The following is a 9,120-nucleotide window of genomic DNA, read 5'->3' on the forward strand; positions in this document are numbered from 1 at the left end:
AAGGACTCAGTGTTGCCTTTATACTCAGTGGGCCACTAGGGTGGTTATGTCAAGTTGTGATCCTTGAGCCAAAACGCACATTCCTACTCACAGATGGAAACGGGAAATTTGCCCACAACAGTGTTTAATATTTTACAAACGGTTGCTTAGCAAGTGTCAAAGTGATAATAGTATAAAGAAAAGGAGGTATTTGGTCCTTGCCTCTTGGTCTGTGAGTGGGTGGGTGTTCCAAACCATGAGAACAGAATCCTAATACAGATGAGAATGGTCTCTGTTTGTTTTATTTCACCTTTATTTAACCAGATAGGCCAGTTGAGAACAAGTTCTCATTTACAACTGTGACCTGGCCAAGATAAAGCAAAGCAGTGCGACACAAACAACAACGCAGAGTTACATATGGAATAAACAAACGTACAGTCAATAACAATAGGGAAAGAATCTGTATACAGCGTGTGAAAATGAGGTAAGATTACTGGAACAAATGAGGCAATAAATAGGCCGTAGTGGCAAAGTAGTTACAATTTAGCATTTAAACACTGGAGTGATAGATGTGCAGAAGAGGAATGTGCAAGTAGAGATACTGGGGTGCAAAGGAGCAAAAAACAATATGGGGATGAGATAGTTGGATGGGCTATTTACAGATTGGCTATGTACAGGTGCAGTGATCTGTGAGCTGCTCTGACAGCTGATGCTTAAAGTTAGTGAGGGAGATATGAGTCTCCAGCTTCAGTGATTTTTGTCATTTGTTCCAGTCATTGGCAGCAGGGAACTGGAAGGAAAGGCGGCCAAAAGAGGAATAGGCTTTGGAGATGACCAGTGAAATATACCTGCTGGAGCGCGTGCTACGGGTGGGTGCTGCTATGGTGACCAGTGATCTGAGATAAGGCGGGGCTTTACCTAGCAAAGACTTATAGATGACCTGGAACCAGTGGGTTTGGTGACGAATATGAAGCGAGGGCCAGCCAATGAGAGCATACAGGTCGCAATAGTGGGTAGTATCAAATCAAATCAAATTGTATTTGTCACACACATGGTTAGCAGATGTTAATGCGAATGTAGCGAAATGCTTGTGCTTCTAGTTCTGACAATGCAGTAATAACCAACAAGTAATCTAGCTAACAATTCCAAAACTACTACCTTATAGACACAAGTGTAAGGGGATAAAGAATTTGTACATAAAGATGTATGAATGAGTGATGGTACAGAGCGGCATAGGCAAGATACAGTAGATGGTATTGAGTACAGTATATACATATGAGATGAGTATGTAAACAAAGTGGCATAGTTAAAGTGGCTAGTGATACATGTATTACATAAAGATGCAGTAGATGATATAGAGTACAGTATATACGTATACATATGAGATTAATAATGTAGGGTATGTAAACATTATATTAGGTAGCATTGTTTAAAGTGGCTAGTGATATATTTTACATAATTTCCCATCAATTTCCATTATTAAAGTGGCTGGAGTTGAGTCAGTGTGTTGGCAGCAGCCACTCAATGTTAGTGGTGGCTGTTTAGCAGTCTGATGGCCTTGAGATAGAAGCTGTTTTTCAGTCTCTCGGTCCCAGCTTTGATGCACCTGTACTGACCTCGTCTTCTGGATGATAGCGGGGTGAACAGGCAGTGGCTCGGGTGGTTGTTATCCTTGATGATCTTTATGGCCTTCCTGTGACATCGGGTGGTGTAGGTGTCCTGGAGGGCAGGTAGTTTGCCCCCGGTGATGCGTTGTGCAGACCTCACTACCCTCTGGAGAGCCTTACGGTTGTGGGCGGAGCAGTTACCGTACCAGGCGGTGATACAGGATGCTCTCGATTGTGCATCTGTAGAAGTTTGAAGTTTGTGAGTGCTTTTGGTGACAAGCCAAATTTCTTCAGCCTCCTGAGGTTGAAGAGGCGCTGCTGCGCCTTCTTCACAATGCTGTCTGTGTGGGTGGACCAATTCAGTTTGTCTGTGATGTGTACGCCGAGGAACTTAAAACTTACTACCCTCTCCACTACTGTTCCATCGATGTGGATAGGGGGTGTTCCCTCTGCTGTTTCCTGAAGTCCACAATCATCTCCTTAGTTTTGTTGACGTTGAGTGTGAGGTTATTTTCCTGACACCACACTCCGAGGGTCCTCACCTCCTCCCTGTAGGCCGTCTCGTCGTTGTTGGTAATCAAGCCTACCACTGTTGTGTCGTCCACAAACTTGATGATTGAGTTGGAGGCGTGCGTGGCCACACAGTCGTGGGTGAACAGGGAGTACAGGAGAGGGCTCAGAACGCACCCTTGTGGGGCCCCAGTGTTGAGGATCAGCGGGGTGGAGATGTTGTTGCCTACCCTCACCACCTGGGGGCGGCCCGTCAGGAAGTCCAGTACCCAGTTGCACAGGGCGGGGACGAGACCCAGGGTCTCGAGCTTGATGATGAGCTTGGAGGGCACTATGGTGTTAAATGCCGAGCTGTAGTCGATGAACAGCATTCTCACATAGGTATTCCTCTTGTCCAGATGGGTTAGGGCAGTGTGCAGTGTGGTTGAGATTGCATCGTCTGTGGACCTATTTGGGCGGTAACCAAATTTGAGTGGGTCTAGGGTGTCAGGTAGGGTGGAGGTGATATGGTCCTTGACTATGGGGCTTTGGTGACAAAACAGATGGCACTGTGATAGACTGCATCCAATTTGCTGAGTAGAGTGTTGGAGGCTATTTTGTAAATGACATCGCCAAAATCAAGGATCGGTAGGAAGGTCAGTTTTACAAGAGTATGTTTGGAAGCATGAGTGAAGGATGCTTTGCTGCGAAATAGGAAGCCGATTCTAGATTTAATTTTGGATTGGAGATGCTTAATGTGAGTCTGGAAGGAGAGTTTACAGTCTAACCAGACACCTAGGCATTTGTAATTGTCCACATATTCTAAGTCAGAACAGTCCAGAGTAGTGATGCTGGACGGGTGGGCAGGTGCATGCAGCGATCGGTTGAAGAGCATGCATTTAGTTTTACTTGCATTTAAGAGCAGTTGGAGGCCACGGAAGGAGAGTTGTATGGCATTGTAGCTCGTCTGGAGGTTTGGTAACACAGTGTCCAAAGAAGTGCCAGAAGTATACAGAATGGTGTCGTCTGCGTAGAGGTGGATCAGAGAATCACCAGCAGCAAGAGCGACATCGTTGATGTATATAGAGAAAAGAGTCGGCCCGAGAATTGAACCCTGTGGCACCCCCATAGAGACTACCAGAGGTCCGGACAACAGGCCCTCCGATTTGACACCCTGAACTCTGTCTGAGAAGTAGTTGGTGAACCAGGCGAGGCAGTCATTTGAGAAACCAGGGCTGTTGAGTCTGCCGATAAGAATGTGGCGATTGACAGAGTCGAAAGCCTTGGCCAGGTCGATGAATACGGCTGCACAGTATTGTTGTAAATACAGTGACCTAATTACTGGCACGATTATAAGAGTTGCATACTCAAGTTGTCTGCAAAGCCTATAGACACAATTGTGACTGACTATTCAATGACAAAGGCAACTAAAGAGCTCATAAAGCCATGGCAGAGGCTGTAATAGTACTTGTTTTCTCAGCCTACACCAACTCCTTCACATAGACACAGTAGGCAGAATATCCAGACACTAGGAATGTAATTGGACGAGTATCACTTTCGATGCCTCCTGCTGTGGCATACAGTGTGCTATAAAGTTCAATTAAACCTCTCGACAAGTTTCAAGTTCCCAATGTATAGATGCATTCATTATTACAATGAGGGTTCTGTCTCTGTATAAATGGCAGGCTTGGGGCTCTGCGTGGCTGTTAGCTTGATGGTAGCTGTAAAGGGTGACTGTTGTATTGAGGATGACTGGTGTTGTGATACTGAGAGAAAACAACCTCTTCTCCAGCCGGGCCTCTTGGCGCTGTTCTGTCAAAGCTTCCACAGCACAGCTTCGGGCCACACTGCGTCCGACAGGAGAGCTCACACATGTAAATACACTGAACAAAGAAATGAACACAACATGAAACAATTTCAAAGATTTTGACTGAGTTACAGTGCATATAAGGAAATCAGTCAATTTAAAGAAATTCATTAGGGCCCTAATTTATGGATTTCACATGACTGGAAATACAGATATGCATCTGTTGGTCACAGATAGCTTTTTTAAAAAGGTAGGGGCGTGGATCAGAAAACCAATCAATATTTAGTGTGACCACCATTTTCCTCATGTAGTGTGAAACATCTCCTTCACATAGAGTTGATCAGGCTGTTGATTGTGACCTGTGGAATGTTGTCCCACTCTTCTTCAATGGCTGTGCAAAGTTGCTGGATATTGGCGGGAACTGGAACAGGCTGTCGAACACATTGATCCAGAGCATCCCAAACATGCTCAATGGGTGACATGTCTGATGAGTATGCAGTCCATGGATGAAGTGGGACATTTTCAGCTTCCGGGAATTGTGTACAGATCCTTGAAACATGGGGCTGTGCATTATTATAGTGATGGTGGTGGATGAATTGCATGACATTTGGCCTCAGGATCTCGTTACGGTTTCTCTGTGTATTCAAATTACCATCAATAAAATGCAATTGTGTTTGTTGTCCGTAGCTTATGCCTGCCCATACCATAACCCCACTACCACCATGGAGCACTCTGCTCACAACGTTGACATCAGCAAACTGCTCGCCCACACAACACCATACATGCTGTCTGCCATCTGCCCAGTACAGTTAAAACCGGGATTCATCCGTGAAGAGCACAGTTCTCCAGCTTGCCAGTGGCCATCGAAGGTGAGCATTTGCCCACTGAAGTCAGTTATGATGCAGAACTGCAGTTCTGGTTAGCTGGTCTCAGACGATCCCGCAGGTGAAGAAGCCGGGTATGGAGGTCCTGGGATCAAATCTCTAGCCACTTTAATAATAAAAAATTGGATGTAATAAATGTATCACTAGTCACTTTAAACAATGCCACTTTATATAATGTTTACATACCCTACATTACTCATCTCATATGTATATACTGTACTCTATATCATCTACTGCATCTTGCCTATGCCGCTCGGCCATCGCTCACCCATATATTTATATGTACATATTCTTATTCATTCCTTTACACTTGTGTGTATAAGGTAGTTGTTGTGAAATTGTTAGATGACTTAAATATTACTGCACGGTCGGAACTAGAAGCACAAGCATTTCACTACACTCGCATTAACATCTGCTAACCATGTGTATGTGACCAATAAAATTTGATTTGATTTTGGCTGGCACGGCTACACGTGGTCTGCGGTTGTGAGGCTGGTTGGACGTACTGCCAAATTCTCTTAAACAACGTTGGAGGCGACTTTTGGTAAAGCAATTAACATTAAATTATCTGGCAGCAGCTCTGGTAGACATTCCTGCAGTCAGCATGCCAATTGCACGCTCCCAATTGCACATCTGTGACGGTGTGTTGTGTGACAAAACTGCACATTTTAGAGTGTCCTTTTATTGTCCCCAGCACAACACGCACCTGTGTAATGATCATGCTGTTTAATCAGCTTCTTGACATGCCAGATCTGTCAGGTGGATGGAATATCTTGGCAAAGGAATAATGCTCAATGTTAAAAAATTTGGCGAAATAAGATTTTTGTGTGTACAGAAACCTTCTGGGATCTTTTATTTCAGCTCATGAAACATGGGACCAACACTTTAAATGATGCGTTTATATTTTTGTTCAGTGTATCAGATACAAAGTTAACGGTAATAAACTTTGGTTGAAACCGTTGTGGCATGGATACCCTCTCCATGAAAGAGACCTTTGATTTGCTTGGCCACATCCATGTAGGAAGCATTTGATGTGTGCTGTGGGAATGATCCTGCTCTCTGCCAGCTGCTAGATGTGTAAGTCGTGGACAGCCAACACACCATCTAGGCTCCTGATCCTCCCCAGCAGCCGGTGCATGTCTATCTGTTTTGGAACAGTCTGCAGGAGGATGGGGGCTGACTCCTTCAGGTACAGAGCAATATGGCCAACATGATGACGCAGAGTATGGGGCCGAGGTAGAGCCGCCAGCAAGGCCCAGCGAGGTGCACTGTAGTCTGGGTACTACAACCAAGCATGGTGACCAGCGTAGCATTGACATGTGGTTGGTGGTTAATGTAGTCATGGCTGTTGTAGCCTGGGTTGACACAGGTCTCTCCAGCATGGCAAGGCCTCCACATGTAGGTGAAGATGAGAGCGTTGATCACAATGATGACAGAGCCGAGGGCATAACCTAGGCTGTGGAGGAAAACACCCTGCATGTTGAGAGTTGGAGTCATGATGGCTCTCATTCAACTCCTCCAGGGAGATTTCCTTCCTGTGGACCTCAAGGTTGTCCTTATTGGGGATTTCTGTATGGACAATAAGACCTGATTTGTGCTTTCATTCTACTCCTTGTAATCTGTGCCACATATTTGGCATATGACATGGAGTACAAGTAGTGGAATGTTAGCACAAACAGGTATCCAGACTAAACGTAAGAATCCTGAATGATGAGTATAATACAGGCCTTGTATAAATACCCTTCTATATTTTTTAAATTCATATACAGTGCCTTCGGAAAGTATTCAGACCCCTTGACTTTTTCCACATTTTGTTACGTTACAGCCTTATTCTAAAATTGATTAAATAAATAAACAGTCCTCAGCAATCTACACACAGTTTGCAAATGTATTAAAAAATGACCTTATTTTCCTTAAGTATTCAGACCCTTTGCTATAAGACTCGAAATTGAGCCCAGGTGCATCCTGTTTCCATTGATCATCCTTGAGATGTTTCTACAACTTGATTGGAGTCCACCTGTGGTAAATTCAATTGATTGGACATGATTTGGAAAGGCACACACCTGTCTATATAAGGTCGCACAGTTGACAGTGCATGTCAGAGCAAAAACCAAGCCATGGGGTCGAAGGAATTGTCCGTAGACCGTCGAGACAGGATTGTGTCGAGTCACAGATCTGGAAAAAAATCTGCAGGATTGAAGGTCCCTGAGAACACAGTGGCCTCCCATCATTCTTAAATGGAAGAAGTTTGTAACCACCAAGACTCTTCCTAGAGCTGGCCGCCCGGCCAAACTGAGCAATCGGGGGAGAAGGGCCTTGGTAAGGGAGGTGACCAAGAACCCAATGGTCACTCTGACAGAGCTCTAGAGTTCCTCTGTGGAGATGGTTGTCCTTCTGGAAGGTTCTCCCATCTCTGCAGCACTCGACCAATCAGGCCTTTATGGTAGAGTGGCCAGAAGGAAGCCAGTCCTCAGTAAAAGGCACATGACAGCCCGCTTGGAGTTTTCCAAAAGGCACCTAAAGACTCTCAGACCATGAGAATCAAGATTCTCTGGTCTGATGAAACCAAGATTGAACTCTTTGGTGGCCTGAATGTCAAGAGTCACGTCAGGAGGAAACCTGGCACCATCCCTACGGTGAAGCATGGTGGTGGCAGCATCATGCTGTGGGGTTGTTTTCAACGGCAGGGACCTGAAGACTAGTCAAGATCAAAACAAAGTACAGAGAGCTCCTTGATGAAAACCTGATCCAGAGCTCTCAGGACCTCAGACTGGGGCGAAGGTTCACCTTCCGACAGGACGACGACCCTAAGCACACAGCCAAGACAATGCAGGAGTGGCTTCGGGACAAGTCTCTGAATGGAATGTCCTTGAGAGGCCCAGCCAGAGCCTGGACTTAAAACTGATTGAACATCTCTGGAGAGACCTGAAAATACAGTGCCTTGCGAAAGTATTCGGCCCCCTTGAACTTTGCGACCTTTTGCCACATTTCAGGCTTCAAACATAAAGATATAAAACTGTATTTTTTTGTGAAGAATCAACAACAAGTGGGACACAATCATGAAGTGGAACGACATTTATTGGATATTTCAAACTTTTTTAACAAATCAAAAACTGAAAAATTGGGCGTGCAAAATTATTCAGCCCCTTTAAGTTAATACTTTGTAGCGCCACCTTTTGCTGCGATTACAGCTGTAAGTCGCTTGGGGTATGTCTCTATCAGTTTTGCACATCGAGAGACTGACATTTTTTCCCATTCCTCCTTGCAAAACAGCTCGAGCTCAGTGAGGTTGGATGGAGAGCATTTGTGAACAGCAGTTTTCAGTTCTTTCCACAGATTCTTGATTGGATTCAGGTCTGGACTTTGACTTGGCCATTCTAACACCTGGATATGTTTATTTTTGAACCATTCCATTGTAGATTTTGCTTTATGTTTTGGATCATTGTCTTGTTGGAAGACAAATCTCCGTCCCAGTCTCAGGTCTTTTGCAGACTCCATCAGGTTTTCTTCCAGAATGGTCCTGTATTTGGCTCCATCCATCTTCCCATCAATTTTAACCATCTTCCCTGTCCCTACTTGAAGAAAAGCAGGCCCAAACCATGATGCTGCCACCACCATGTTTGACAGTGGGGATGGTGTGTTCAGCTGTGTTGCTTTTACGCCAAACATAACATTTTCAATTGTTGCCAAAAAGTTCAATTTTGGTTTCATCTGACCAGAGCACCTTCTTCCACATGTTTGGTGTGTCTCCCAGGTGGCTTGTGGCAAACTTTAAACGACACTTTTTATGGATATCTTTAAGAAATGGCTTTCTTCTTGCCACTCTTCCATAAAGGCCAGATTTGTGCAATATACGACTGATTGTTGTCCTATGGACAGAGTCTCCCACCTCAGCTGTAGATCTCTGCAGTTCATCCAGAGTGATCATGGGCCTCTTGGCTGCATCTCTGATCAGTCTTCTCCTTGTATGAGCTGAAAGTTTAGAGGGACGGCCAGGTCTTGGTAGATTTGCAGTGGTCTGATACTCCTTCCATTTCAATATTATCGCTTGCACAGTGCTCCATGGGATGTTTAAAGCTTGGGAAATCTTTTTGTATCCAAATCCGGCTTTAAACTTCTTCACAACAGTATCTCGGACCTGCCTGGTGTGTTCCTTGTTCTTCATGATGCTCTCTGCGCTTTTAACGGACCTCTGAGACTATCACAGTGCAGGTGCATTTATACGGAGACTTGATTACACACAGGTGGATTGTATTTATCATCATTAGTCATTTAGGTCAACATTGGATCATTCAGAGATCCTCACTGAACTTCTGGAGAGAGTTTGCTGCACTGAAAGTAAAGGGGCTGAATA

The 9,120-nt window shown here is 44.7% G+C and overlaps 1 pseudogene; it reads right to left on the reverse strand.

The window, feature by feature from the left end:
- Positions 1 to 5,622: 5,622 nt before the first annotated feature.
- LOC110498697 (proton-coupled zinc antiporter SLC30A1 pseudogene) lies at positions 5,623 to 6,337 on the reverse strand (annotated as a pseudogene).
- Positions 6,338 to 9,120: the final 2,783 nt, after the last annotated feature.

Source organism: Oncorhynchus mykiss, chromosome 19, assembly GCF_057628025.1.
Source record: "Oncorhynchus mykiss isolate SJ-2025 chromosome 19, ASM5762802v1, whole genome shotgun sequence".
Taxonomy (NCBI): domain Eukaryota; kingdom Metazoa; phylum Chordata; class Actinopteri; order Salmoniformes; family Salmonidae; genus Oncorhynchus; species Oncorhynchus mykiss.